Raw genomic sequence first — 13,525 nt, forward strand, 5'->3', positions numbered from 1 at the left:
GTTCATAGTAACCAGTTGATCTTCTACTGGATTGAAAGGCTGATGCTCAAATTTAATTATGGTGGCCATGGTGTCCCTCAAGTAAGTGGAGGTTTTCTGGCTCAGAGGTTTAAGGAAGTGATCAATAAACTTCCCAATGGGTTCTAACACCGAGTCGCAACCCGAGACAATGGGTCTGCCCGTGGTGGGGGGATGTGCTGTTCTTATGAAGTTTAGCGAGGGCGTAGAACGCATGGGTTCTGCCTCCAGAGGTGTTCAGAAAAGCTTCCTCGTTGTCAGAGATCCAGTTGTTGCCAGATGTAAATTGAGTTATTTCCTGTATGTTCCTTTTAATATCCACTTTAGGGTCTTTTTTTTTGTTTTTTGTAGTTTCCTTCTTCATTAAGAACTGACATGACCATTTGTTTCTATTGTTCTGTACCTTGGACTATGATCCCTCCTCCCTTATCAGCTGAATTTATTACCAAGAATGTGTTGTCTGCTAGTATTTTGAGGGCTTTGCGTTCACCTGGAGAGAGGTTGTGCCTCTTCTGTAGTGGGCTGTCTTGCACTTTTTTCATCTCATGTTTGTCAAGATGAATGGTGGCATTCCATTATCTCTTGGATTAAAGTCGGACTTAGTCCTGAGTCCAGAGTCTTTTTGCTGAGTGGACATACTTTATCATTGAAATAGATTTTTCTTCTAATTGTCCTATAGAAGTCTGTTAGTTCCTGGTCTAATCTAAACCAGTCAGTGTGATTGGTAGGAACAAACGATAGTCCTTTTGCCAATAAAGAGCTCTCATCGTTGGTCAGAGTGATGCCAGATAGGTTGAAGATAGGTATTTTGTCTAGTATCTCCTGCGTCTCCTGCTCCGGTTCGGTTGCCTCTGCTGTGGGAAGTTGTAAAAAGGCATTGGCTGCAATTTCAGAAGGCCCCAGTAGCCTCCTCTGGGGCCCCATTGTCCTAAAAAAGGAACCATGGGCGGTGGCTGAAATTGTCCACGATTGGAATATCTCCCTCTGGTCGCTGCTTGATCTTCTCCTGAGGAGTCAGAACTGGAGGTATCCCAGAATGAGAATGTCTTACTCCTGTTTTTAGTTGGTCCCGTCTGATTCATCAGCCTTTCTTTTTCTTTATTTTCCTTGTATTCCGCAGATAAATGTGGATATACTTGTTAAAGTTTGAAATTCTTGATGTCTATAGCCAATTTATCATGCTTTATTTCCTGTGTGGTGGACATAAATGTGTCCAGAGCTTTCTCAATTTCTTTCTGTTTGTCACGTGTGTTTTCTAAAGTATCGTCATTCAGGAATTTGGTTTCCTCGGCTTTCAGCTCTTTAGATATTTGTTGGTGAATGCTTTGGGCAGTTGTAATTGTTAGCACCATGAAATCCCTACTACACTTGGTAGCTATTCTACTAAATCCAAGCATATAGTCTTTGTGATCGAGAAATAAAGCTGGCTCATTGCGAACTAGAAGGCCAAGTGGAACCAGAAGTTGGGAAATGACAGAATTTTAAGGTGAAACTCCATAAATTGGACAAAAATTGTGCTATATTAGGGTAACTGTGATATTAGCAAGTTGTAGGAAAATAGCATGTACTAGTAAAAACAAATGAAATTCACTGAAAAAACATTGGTAAAGGGACGTTATGCACTACTAAAAACCTATGAATGTTAGTGAACAAAAACAAGTGGCCCAAATATGTCATGTCATCAGTGATGTAGAACATTGGTTTCCTAAATCGGGTGTGCACGTAATCAGTGTCAGAGACATGGGCAGGGCAGTGGTTTCCTGAGGTGGGTGTGTGCGTCGTCAGTGTCAGAGACATGGCTGGGACATCCATTTCCTGAGGCGGGTGTGCACATAACCAGTGTCAGAGACATGGGTAGGACATCGGTTTCCTGAGGCAGGTGTGCGCGTAACCAGTGTCAGAGACATGGGTATGAAAGACCAGAGGAAATATCGAGGCTTAGTACCACCAAAATGAAATGCGCCAATCACAAGTTCAGAGTTACAGTTATACTTTTTAATCAAAGTACAGTTAGCTATCTGGCTCTCAAGCGCCTCACAGTGTGTACCAGCAGTACCGTGAAGGAACGTGGACATCATGAAGCATGCATTCTTTATACACAGTCCCGGCCACATCATCCAGCCCTTCTCCAAGTTAATATCTTACAAGGGTTTGTTCCAAATTCACATGACGAATACAACAATATTGTCTTTTAAATACTGCAAATGTTTTCCAGTTTATAAAATACAATGGTTACAACTTTGTTCTGTCTTGTCATGTTCGTTCTCCTGCTTAAAGTAAGTGCAGTTTCAAGAAGCAAATTCAATGGGTTTCTGCAAAGGCACATAGTTTTAGCTGTTCAGCACTCAGTTCCACTGTTTGCATGAGGATGAAGCTATTGGTGCAGACAACACTTGAATTGCAGTTCAGTTTAGCTCCAAGGTTTCGTAGCACAGGAGAAACATTCTGCTCTCAGCAGCCTCAATGTTGATGTAGTTAAAAGTTCACTTCGCTCTGCTTCAGCCAAAAACAACAGTTTAACATTTCAGGACAGAAAGCAGGAGTTTGAATCAAAATGGCGGATGGTTCTAAGATGGCGGCGAAGTCAACTCTATTCAGGTCTGTTTAAACGCGGTTTTCAGTACAAATGCGAAGGAGCTTAGGCCAATATTTATTATCAGATGGTATAATGCAAATATGGTTTGATAGGTAGGACATCGGTTTCCCGAGGGGGTGTGTGTGTTACCAGTGTCAGACACATGGGTAGGACATCGGTTTCCTGAGGCGAGTGTGTGTGTAACCAGTGCCAGACACATGGGTAGGACATCGGTTTCCTGAGGCGGGTGTCTGCGTAACCAGTATCAGAGACATGGGTAGGACATCGGTTTCCTGGGGCGGGTGTGTGAGTTAGCAGTGTCAGAGACATGGGTTGGGCATTGGTTTCCTGGGGATGGTGTGCGTGTAGCCAGTGTCAGAGACTTGGGTAGGACATCAGTTTTCTAAGGTGGGTGTGTGCGTCATCAGTGTCAGAGACATGGATAGGATATCGGTTTTCTGAGGCGGGTGTTCACATAACCAGTTTCAGAGACATGGGGAGGACTTCGGTTTTGTAAGGCAGGAAAGGGCAAATTAACCCCCCCATGCATTCTACACAAGATGAACCGCTTGCTCTTTCACTAGTGGGGGATGCCTCAATCACCCTTCTGCTGCCATGAGGAATAAGGCCTCAGCTGGAGTATAGGTGGGGCTATTGTAAGACACACTTGGACTCCATTTTGTGTGCCCTCGACTCCATCTTTGGACTATGCCGCAATTCGGCACTACGAAGTCTCCTCTCCCCTCTGCAGCGCCGCGCACAGCGAGCTCCAACCGCCCCCACCTTTTCTGTTCAGCCCAAGTATTTTCTCACGGATGCGCTGAAGCTAACTGTAACAATTAAAACTATGTATCATATCATTCTTCCTCTGAGATCACTGTCCTGTGTGTGAAACGCCCCGAACCATGACTTGTAACTCATCCATCTCCACAAACCTGATCTTGCTCCCTCACCCTCTCTGTTGGAAAATGACTGCTTGTGTAACCCTGTGCCCTCCTAAGGTATTCTTTTGATGTAACAGAAGTGTGCCCCCACTGTGCTGACCACCCTAGAGTACCCCCCATAAACCCAGACCCCTGTCACAGTATATCCTGTCTTGAACTAGCATGTGTCACTCCACGCCTCGCCCTGATGTGCCAGACCAGCCCAGTCCCCAGGTTATAACAGAAGGCAAGACCCCCACACCCTTCACCTTATGAATGACCCAATGTGAGATGATGCAGTTATGTATGTACAACGTATAAGCCTCTAAGATTTATTCAAAGGTATATTGATGCTTATTGTTTATTACATGTCTAGAATAAGTGTATAGATCAGCTACTGAGGTCCACACGCCGATCCAACCTGGTCTAACCTTCAACTCGCACGGACCGGCCCAGCTGAATCATGTGATGTCCAACCTCCCGCCAAGTCATCGGCCAATCCTGTGGAGCAGGTCCCTAAAGAACTATATGTGCACCTCCCTTCTAACCAATAACATTGTAACTTGCTGATTGTATAGAAATCGTCAATGAAGACGCTGTAACCTTTTAAAAACACATTGGGTCTCATTACAACCCTGGTGGTACGGTATAAACGGTGTCGGTATGGCACCGGCACCGTCCATACCGTACCGCCTTATTCCGAGTTTCCCTCGAGGGTTCCTAGCGGGCTGTGCGGCACGCGCGAGAAGAATTTGTGATTGCGCGTGCACCGTTATAAACGGTGCCGGTGCAACCATGCTCCCGACCCCTATTGTGCCTTATGGGGCAGAATGTGGATCGGAAGCCCGGCATTACCGCCTCCCGCAAATGGGCAATTACCAGCCCCTTCATCTCGTAATGGGCCAGTTATTGACCAATCGCGGGAGGAGGTAGTGTTAGAGACATGGGTAGGACATTGTTTTCTGTTAAATGTCAACACTGCAAATGTTGTAATGTAATTTACATTGTTGTTTTTTGCGTTCAATTTGATTACCATGATCCTGAAGTGCTATAAGGGTTTTCTTTGTTTTATGAAATGTATGTCCAGGCCAAAATGTGTAGACACAAATATTAATGTATCATGTTAGGATACTGTATCTTCATTAATGTATGTCCTGTCAGAATTGTGTTCCAAATGTATGTGTGCATTGAAGCATTTGGTAAAAACTAACATTCATTTTAGCCAACCTCAAAGAATGGCATCCGTTATATCAATTGAATGATTATTTGAAGTGTGTACACTGGTATCTGGTCAATCCATTGACAACCAAAGCATCGACAGCCATACCATTAAATTATATGCAATGAAATTCCATTCCATCGTTTTGCCATTTCGTTGTATATGATTCGATGGATCCATCGAAATTAGTGGTGTTAGCATTTGGGCTAGGGTTAGATTAGGGGTTAGATTAGGGTTGGGGTTAGGGGTTAGGGGTTAGGGTTGGGTTAGGGTTAGGGTTGGGGCTAGGGTGTGTTAGATTAAGGGTTACATTAGGGTTAGGGTCAGGGTTGGCGGTTAGGTTTGGGGCTAGGGTTAGATTAAGCGTTACATTAGGATTAGGGTTAGGGTTGGGGCTAGAGTTAGATTAAGGTTTACATTAGAGTTCGGGTTAGGGTTAGGGTTGGGGCTAGGGTTAGATTAAGGTTTACATTAGGGTTAGGGTTGGGGAAAGGTTTAGGGTTAGGGTTAGGGCTAGGATTAGATTAAGGGTTACATTAAGGTTAGGGTAGGGGCTAGGGATAGGGTTGGGGCTAGGGTTGGGGTTAGGGTTAGGGTTGGGGTTAGGGTTGGGGGGGTGGACGTGGGGGTTGGGGTGCTGGGGGGAATCCCCCCCCCCATCAATATACAAAAAAAATGTAAAACATTACAAGGAGCTGGCCAGTGCCAAAATATCAGCACTAGACAGCTCATTGTAACATTTTAAAGTTACAAAAAAGGATTGAAATGCTTTCTTTTACAGGTAAAAGTGCATTTCCATTGAAGCCAGTCCATTTATATTTTCAATGGACTGGTTTACATGTAAAAGATAGCATGTTTATGGTTTGACATTCGATCCTTTTTATTAGATGCTTTGGTTTGTTGTTGTTTTTTCTCGATGTAATCACTATAAAATGTGTACACCACGTTTGGTCACCCTGATCATTTGTGGTTATATCAAATTTTAACCTACCTGGGTAGATCGGAATCAGCCAGGAGCCCTACTTATTACTAGAGGCAGGGGTAGTATATTTTAGTTTCCTGAGGCGGGCGTGCGCGTAACCAGGGTCAGAGACATGGGTAGGACATTAGTTTCCTGAGGCGGGTGTGCGCGTAACCAGTGTCAGAGACATTGGTAGGACATCGGTTTCCTGAGGCGGGTGTGCGCGTAACCAGTGTCAGAGACATGGGTAGGACATTGGTTTCCTGAGGTGGGCGTGCGCGTAACCAGGGACAGAGACATGGGTAGGACATTGGTTTCCTGAGGCGGGTGTGCGCATAACCAGGGTCAGAGACATGGGTAGGACATTAGTTTCCTGAGGCGGGTGTGCGCGTAACCAGTGTCAGAGACATGGGTAGGACATTAGTTTCCTGAGGCGGGTGTGCGCGTAACCAGGGTCAGAGACATGGGTAGGACATTAGTTTCCTGAGGCAGGCGTGCGTGTAACCAGGGTCAGAGACATGGGTAGGACATTAGTTTCCTGAGGCGGGCGTGCGTGTAACCAGGTTCAGAGACATGGGTAGGACATTGGTTTCCTGAGGCGGGTGTGCGCTTAACCAGTGTCAGAGACATGGGTAGGACATTGGTTTCCTGAGGCGGGCGTGCGTGTTACCAGGGTCAGAGACATGGGTAGGACATTGGTTTCCTGAGGCGGGTGTGCGCGTAACCAGTGTCAGAGGCATGGGCAGGACATCGGTTTCCTGAGGCGGGTGTGCACATCACCAGTGTCAGAGACATGGGTAGGACATCGGTTTCCTGAGGCGGGTGGGCTTGTTACCAGTTTCAGAGGCATTGGTAGGACATCGGTTTCCTGAGGTGGGTGTGCGTGTAACCAGTGTCAGAGGCATTGGTAGGACATTGGTTTCCTGAGGCGGGTCTGCGCGTAACCAGTGTCAGAGGCATGGGTAGGACATCGGTTTAATGAGGCGGGCGTGCGCGTAACCAGTGTCAGAGGCATTAGTAGGACATCGGTTTCCTGTGGCGGGTGTGCGCGTAACCAGTGTCAGAGACATGGGTAGGACATCCGGTTCCTGAGGCGGGTGTGTGTGTAACCAGAGTCAGAGACATGGGTAGGACATCGGATTCCTGAGGCAGGCGTGCGAGTAACCAGAATCAGAGACATGGGTAGGACATTGGTTTCCTGAGGCGGGTGTGCGCGTAACCAGTGTCAGAGACATGGGTAGGACATCGGTTTCCTGAGGCGGATGTGCGTGTAACCAGTGTCAGAGACATGGGTAGGACATTGGTTTCCTGAGGCGGGTGTGCGTGTAACAGTGTCAGAGACATGGGTAGGACATCGGGTTCCTGAGGCGGGTGTGCGTGTAACCAGGGTCAGAGACATGGGTAGAACATCGGATTCCTGAGGCAGGCGTGCGCGTAACCAGGGTCAGAGACATGGGTAGGACATTGGTTTCCTGAGGCGGATGTGCGTGTAACCAGTATCAGAGACATGGGTAGGACATCGGTTTCCTGAGGTGGGTGTGCGTGTAACCAGGGTCAGAGACATGGGTAGGACATCGGGTTCCTGAGGTGAGTGTGCGTGGAACCAGGGTCAGAGACATGGGTAGGACATTGGTTTCCTGAGGCGGGTGTGCGTGGAACCAGGGTCAGAGACATGGGTAGGACATTGGTTTCCTGAGGCGGGTGTGCGCGTAACCAGGGTCAGAGACATGGGTAGGACATCGGGTTCCTGAGGTGGGTGTGCGTGGAACCAGGGTCAGAGACATGGGTAGGACACGGTTTCCTGAGGCGGGTGTGCGTGTAACCAGAGTCATAGACATGGGTAGGACATCGGTTTCCTGAGCCGGGTGTGCGCGTAACCAGGGTCAGAGACATGGGTAGGACATTGGTTTCCTGAGGTGGGTGTGGGCGTAACCAGTGTCAGAGACATGGGTAGGACATCGGTTTCCTGAGGCGGGTGTGCGCGTAACCAGTATCAGAGACATGGGTAGGACATCAGGTTCCTGAGGTGGGTGTGCTCGTAACCAGGGTCAGAGACATGGGTAGGACATCGGACTCCTGAGGCAGGCGTGCGCGTAACCAGGGTCAAAGACATGGGTATGACATCGGTTTCCTGAGGCGAGGGTGCGTGTAACCAATGTCAGAGACATGGGTAGGACATCGGTTTCCTGAGGCAGGCGTGCGTGTAACCAGTGTCAGAGACATGGGTAGGACATCGGTTTCCTGAGGCGGGTGTGTGCGTAACCAGGGTCAGAGACATGGGTAGGACATCGGTTTCCTGAGGCGGGTGTGCGCCTAACCAGGGTCAGAGACATGGGTAGGACATCTGTTTCCTGAGGCGGGGGTGCGCGTAACCAGGGTCAGAGACATGGGTAGGAAATTGGTTTCCTGAGGCGGGTGTGCGCGTAACCAGGGTCAGAGACATGGGTAGGACATTGGTTTCCTGAGGCGGGTGTGCACGTAACCAGGGTCAGAGACATGGGTAGGACATTGGTTTCCTGAGGCGGGTGTGCGCAAAACCAGGGTCAGAGACATGGGTAGGACATTGGTTTCCTGAGGCGGGTGTGCACGTAACCAGGGTCAGAGACATGGGTAGGACATTGGTTTCCTAAGGCGGGTGTGCGCGTAACCAGGTTAAGAGACATGGGTAGAACATTGGTTTCCTGAGGCGGGCGTGCGCGTAACCAGGGTCAGAGACATGGGTAGGACATTGGTTTCCTGAGGCGGGCATGCGTGCAACCAGGGTCAGAGACATGGGTAGGACATCGGATTCCTGAGGCGGGGGTCCGCGTAACCAGGGTCAGAGACATGGGTAGGACATTGGTTTCCTGAGGCGGGTGTGCGCGTAACCACGGTCAGAGCCATGGATAGGACATTGGTTTTCTGAGGCGGGTGTGCGCATAACCAGTGTCAGAGACATGGGTAGGACATCGGTTTCCTGAGGCGGGTCTGTGCGTAACCAGGGTCAAAGACATGGGTATGACATCGGTTTCCTGAGGCGAGGGTGCGTGTAACCAATGTCAGAGACATGGGTAGGACATCGGTTTCCTGAGGCAGGCGTGCGTGTAACCAGTGTCAGAGACATGGGTAGGACATCGGTTTCCTGAGGCGGGTGTGCGCGTAACCAGGGTCAGAGACATGGGTAGGACATCGGTTTCCTGAGGCGGGTGTGCGCGTAACCAGGGTCAGAGACATGGGTAGGACATCGGTTTCCTGAGGCGGGTGTGCGCCTAACCAGGGTCAGAGACATGGGTAGGACATCGGTTTCCTGAGGCGGGTGTGCGCGTAACCAGGGTCAGAGACATGGGTAGGACATTGGTTTCCTGAGGTGGGTGTGCGCGTAACCAGGGTCAGAGACATGGGTACGTCATTGGTTTCCTGAGGCGGGTGTGCCTGTAACCAGGGTCAGAGACATGAGTAGAACATCAGATTCCTGAGGCGGGCGTGCGCGTAACCAGGGTCAGAGACATGGGTAGGACATTGGTTTCCTGAGGCGGGTGTGCGCGTAACCAGGGTCAGAGACATGGGTACGTCATTGGTTTCCTGAGGCGGGTGTCCGTGTAACCAGGGTCAGAGACATGAGTAGAACATCAGATTCCTGAGGCGGGCGTGCGCGTAACCAGAGTCAGAGACATGGGTAGGACATTGGTATCCTGAGGCGGGTGTGCGCGTATCCAGGGTCAGAGACATGGGTAGGACATTGGTTTCCTGAGGCGGGTGTGCGCGTAACCAGGGTCAGAGACATGGGTAGGACATTGGTTTCCTGAGGCGGGTGTGCGCGTAACCAGGGTCAGAGACATGGGTAGGACATTGGTTTCCTGAGGCAGGCGTGCGCGTAACCAGGGTCAGAGACATGGGTAGAACATCGGATTCCTGAGGCGGGCGTGCGCGTAACCAGTGTCAGAGACATGGGTACGTCATTGGTTTCCTGAGGCGGGTGTGCGTGTAACCAGGGTCAGAGACATGAGTAGAACATCAGATTCCTGAGGCGGGCGTGCACGTAACCAGAGTCAGAGACATGGGTAGGACATTGGTATCCTGAGGCGGGTGTGCGCGTAACCAGGGTCAGAGACATGGGTAGGACATTGGTTTCCTGAGGCGGGTGTGCGCGTAACCAGGGTCAGAGACATGGGTAGGACATTGGTTTCCTGAGGCGGGTGTGCGCGTAACCAGGGTCAGAGACATGGGTAGGACATTGGTTTCCTGAGGCGGGTGTGCGCGTAACCAGGGTCAGAGACATGGGTAGAACATTGGTTTCCTGAGGCGGGCGTGTGTGTAACCAGGGTCAGAGACATGGGTAGAACATCGGATTCCTGAGGCGGGCGTGCGCGTAACCGGGGTCAGAGACATGGGTAGGACATTGGTTTCCTGAGGCGGGTGTGCGCGTAACCGGGGTCAGAGACATGGGTAGGACATTGGTTTCCTGAGGCGGGTGTGCGCGTAACCAGTGTCAGAGACATGGGTAGGGCATCGGTTTCCTGATGTAAATACCAAAATAATGTAACTACCATGTTTTCTTTGCCTCAACAAGACTTAAAACATTGTCCATGTTATAGTATTATGTCTGTGTTAAACCAACTGCTTTGTGTCCGTACACGAGGCCCAGGGTTTTCGCCTCAAGCAAATATTACTCATAGACTTAGGAATGTCCCCGGCTCTCCTTTCCCGTGAAGCTACATAAACAGCGTTTGTTAGCACTTTTTACACTTCCCTCCCACAGCGTGCAGCTTTGCAGGTCAGCATGTGTTCGCCGACCGTAGGGTCTCTTTTATAAATAATGATTGTCTGACATCCGCGCTCTTTCCTGGGAATATAAGCACGAATCCATCTGTACTGACTTTTGTTATTCTCTGGAATGTGTGTGAAAGGGATTGTTCCAGGCGCTCGTGCGTCACTCTGTAAAAAGATATGTCCTGCTTTTGTTCAACAGCCCATAAATGGACATCATTATCACTACAGCAACAGGATATGTGTAGCTTGCAAAATTCCCCCTGTGTCAAGTGTAATGAATTAGCTCGTTGTACGACCATACATGTCAAAGGTTATATCTGCATCTTGAAGCGTATTATGACTTGCTTAGATAAGTTATATGAGTGATGACCATTTGCGATGCCCGGCCTTTGTAAAATCTTGCCGCAATGTCTGGGAAAACAGCCAAAAGTGTTCCGACAGGAATTTGTATGTTTGGAAAATGTCTGGTTCTGAGCCAGGCATGAGACTCAATGGGCCTCATTCCGAGTCCGGCGCTAACGAATGGCGGTAGTAGCGCCTTGGTCGGCACCGGACCCGTTCCGGCACCGCCCTGGTGGAATGGGAAATTACCGCCCTATTCCGAGTTGACCAGGGCAGTAATTTCCCATTCCCCAGGGCTCTTCCCCATTCCCAAAAGAGCCCCCATAGGACTCAATGGGAATGGGGAAATTGCAAATAACGGTGACCGTACTTTACGGTCACCGTTATTGGCTAAAAAGCCCCTTTGCGCCCTCGTCCCTAACGCCTGCTAAAAGCAGGCGTTAAGGACGAGGGCGCAAAGGGAACTCGGAATGTGGCAGTAAGGGATTACCGGCACCGGTCTCATTAACGGTGACCGGTATCCCTTACCGCCATACTCGGAATGAGGCCCAATGTAATCGTTTCCCTATAAAAAAGCATGCTCACCGTAACACTGGAGCACACACTAGCAGCATCCCTCTGATGATGCCACATGTCGGCCCTTTCGCGGAAGCTTTGTTTTATTGCAATAAATGATTGTAAAACTCACTTACGAGTGCGTTTATTTTTGACGGAGACCTCCGCCTGGTGAATTTTAGCATTGACTAATTGGCGTCCCTGGCTGGTGGCCTTGCAGGTGCAGTCCATCGCTTTGATGCGTGCCTTCCATTGAGCTCCTGTCTCCGGCGACTACTTACTGGGCCCAAATTTTATCGCACCTTTGCTGCAAAAAGCGCAAGTTCTCATCTTGAGACGGAGGTCAGAAAGAAGGAGTGACGACTGCTCTGCCAAGGACCAGACGAACCAGACAAAGGGGAGGTCTCCTTGGTGCAGTGAGTGAATTGTATCTGCAGAAATTGTATTGGTGGATGGTAAGCCACAATTGGTATCAGTTTTATGGTACGTATTATTTTTTGGGTTTGGTAAGGTATTTTATTAATAATGGGAAACTTGTGTGACCGAAACAAAAATGAGGAACCTATGCATGCGCCTGCTGAAGGTACTCCATGTTATACTATGCTAACTAACTATGGGCTGGGGGCAGTACAGTTTTGCAAAAATTGGGAGGACTACACAAAGAAGTCCGTTCAATTTAGATGGCCTCCGAAAGTCGGGACTTTTGATATTAACACAATCGAGCATTTGGAATTAGTATTATTAAGAAAGAAGGTCCACACCCGCCCAGCATGATGCTATTTGCCAGTGGCGAACAGAAGCGATAAAGCAGAAAATGTCCCAAGATAAAAAATATAGAAAGAAACAAAAACGAACCTTGCAGGAGAAGGCCTGTGCGTTGGATAATAAAGAGTTTGAGCACCAGCTAGATGTAGAGGATCGGGCTGCCCTAATAAAATATAGTAAAGGTATGTACCCACTTCTCCCTAAAACAGAAAAGGAAATCGCCAGTTTTAACATCGAAGCTGATCAGGATGCAGTCAGATTAACAGAAAATCTTTTGCGACTAACAGTACCTGTCATATCCCCATCTAATATTTCGCCTCAAATACGTTCTGCACCTCCTCCTCCACCCCCACCCCCATATGGTACCCAGATCAGCACCATGGATCCAAATAGTACCAAAGAAGAGGAAGCAGGGCATTTGCCTAGAAAGCCGCCCTTTTTCACTCCGGTTGAATTTGCCAGGTTAGAACATATAGCAAACGATTTGTTTGATAACCCGGCTGGAGGGGTAAGACAGAAATTGAACACCTGCCAGAAGAAGGAATTTCGCCAGGTAATGAGAATACATTGCGACCTTGTTAATAAGTGGTTGAGAGATGATGCCGAGCGCCCGTGGCCCGCGGGTATGCATAACATTTAAAAAGACCTTGACACTGAAAAAGATCGGGTAGCTCTATGGGATAAATACAATCAGATCATTGACCGGGTAACTAAGGAAAAGAAAGATTACCACGACCAACAGATGTGGGAAGAAGAGGAAAATTGTAGAAGAGCGCACTCGTTGCATGATGCCAAACCGACGGCTACCGCTATGATTAAAAGGATACTTAAAGTAGAGGAGCCAGGAAAGTTAGACTATTGGACAGACATATTTGCCACCCATAGCGAGGCAAGTCGACTAGTATGGCTGGAAGGACTTTTGAACAAAATAGGATCGGAATGTGGAACAGGTGGGCGGGAGGAAGTTTGTAAAAAGGTGAGAGAGTGCGAGGCCGAGTTAAAAACGTATAAGCCTAATTGGGAAGTAGAGGATCTCAGGACGAGCAGATTGTTCAAAGAACTATTAGAAGTACTTCTCCCAAAAACCCCAATGATGGCACCCCTGAGGGAATGCGCGCCTATTGTTACAGCAAATGTAGACCTAACCAAAGACCCCATTGTAACCAAGACATATGTCCATGTACCCCTCACTAGAGCAGAATTGTTTAGTATAATAAAAAGCACCCCAGACCCTAGGACTAACGCCGCGGGATTCTATAGGGAGCTAAGAGCGCTATTCAAAATGTGTACCTTGACTTTGCAGGACATTGATCATGTGATGTCTGCCGTGACACCGGCTGATGTATGGGAACCCTTTAGATCTCAGGGCCCTCCTGGCCATGTTATCAATTGGACAGCATTAGAAAAAGAGGATACAG

The sequence above is a fragment of the Ambystoma mexicanum genome, chromosome 6q, assembly GCF_040938575.1.
Source record: "Ambystoma mexicanum isolate Mex_15411 chromosome 6q, UKY_AmexF1_1, whole genome shotgun sequence".
NCBI lineage: Eukaryota > Metazoa > Chordata > Amphibia > Caudata > Ambystomatidae > Ambystoma > Ambystoma mexicanum.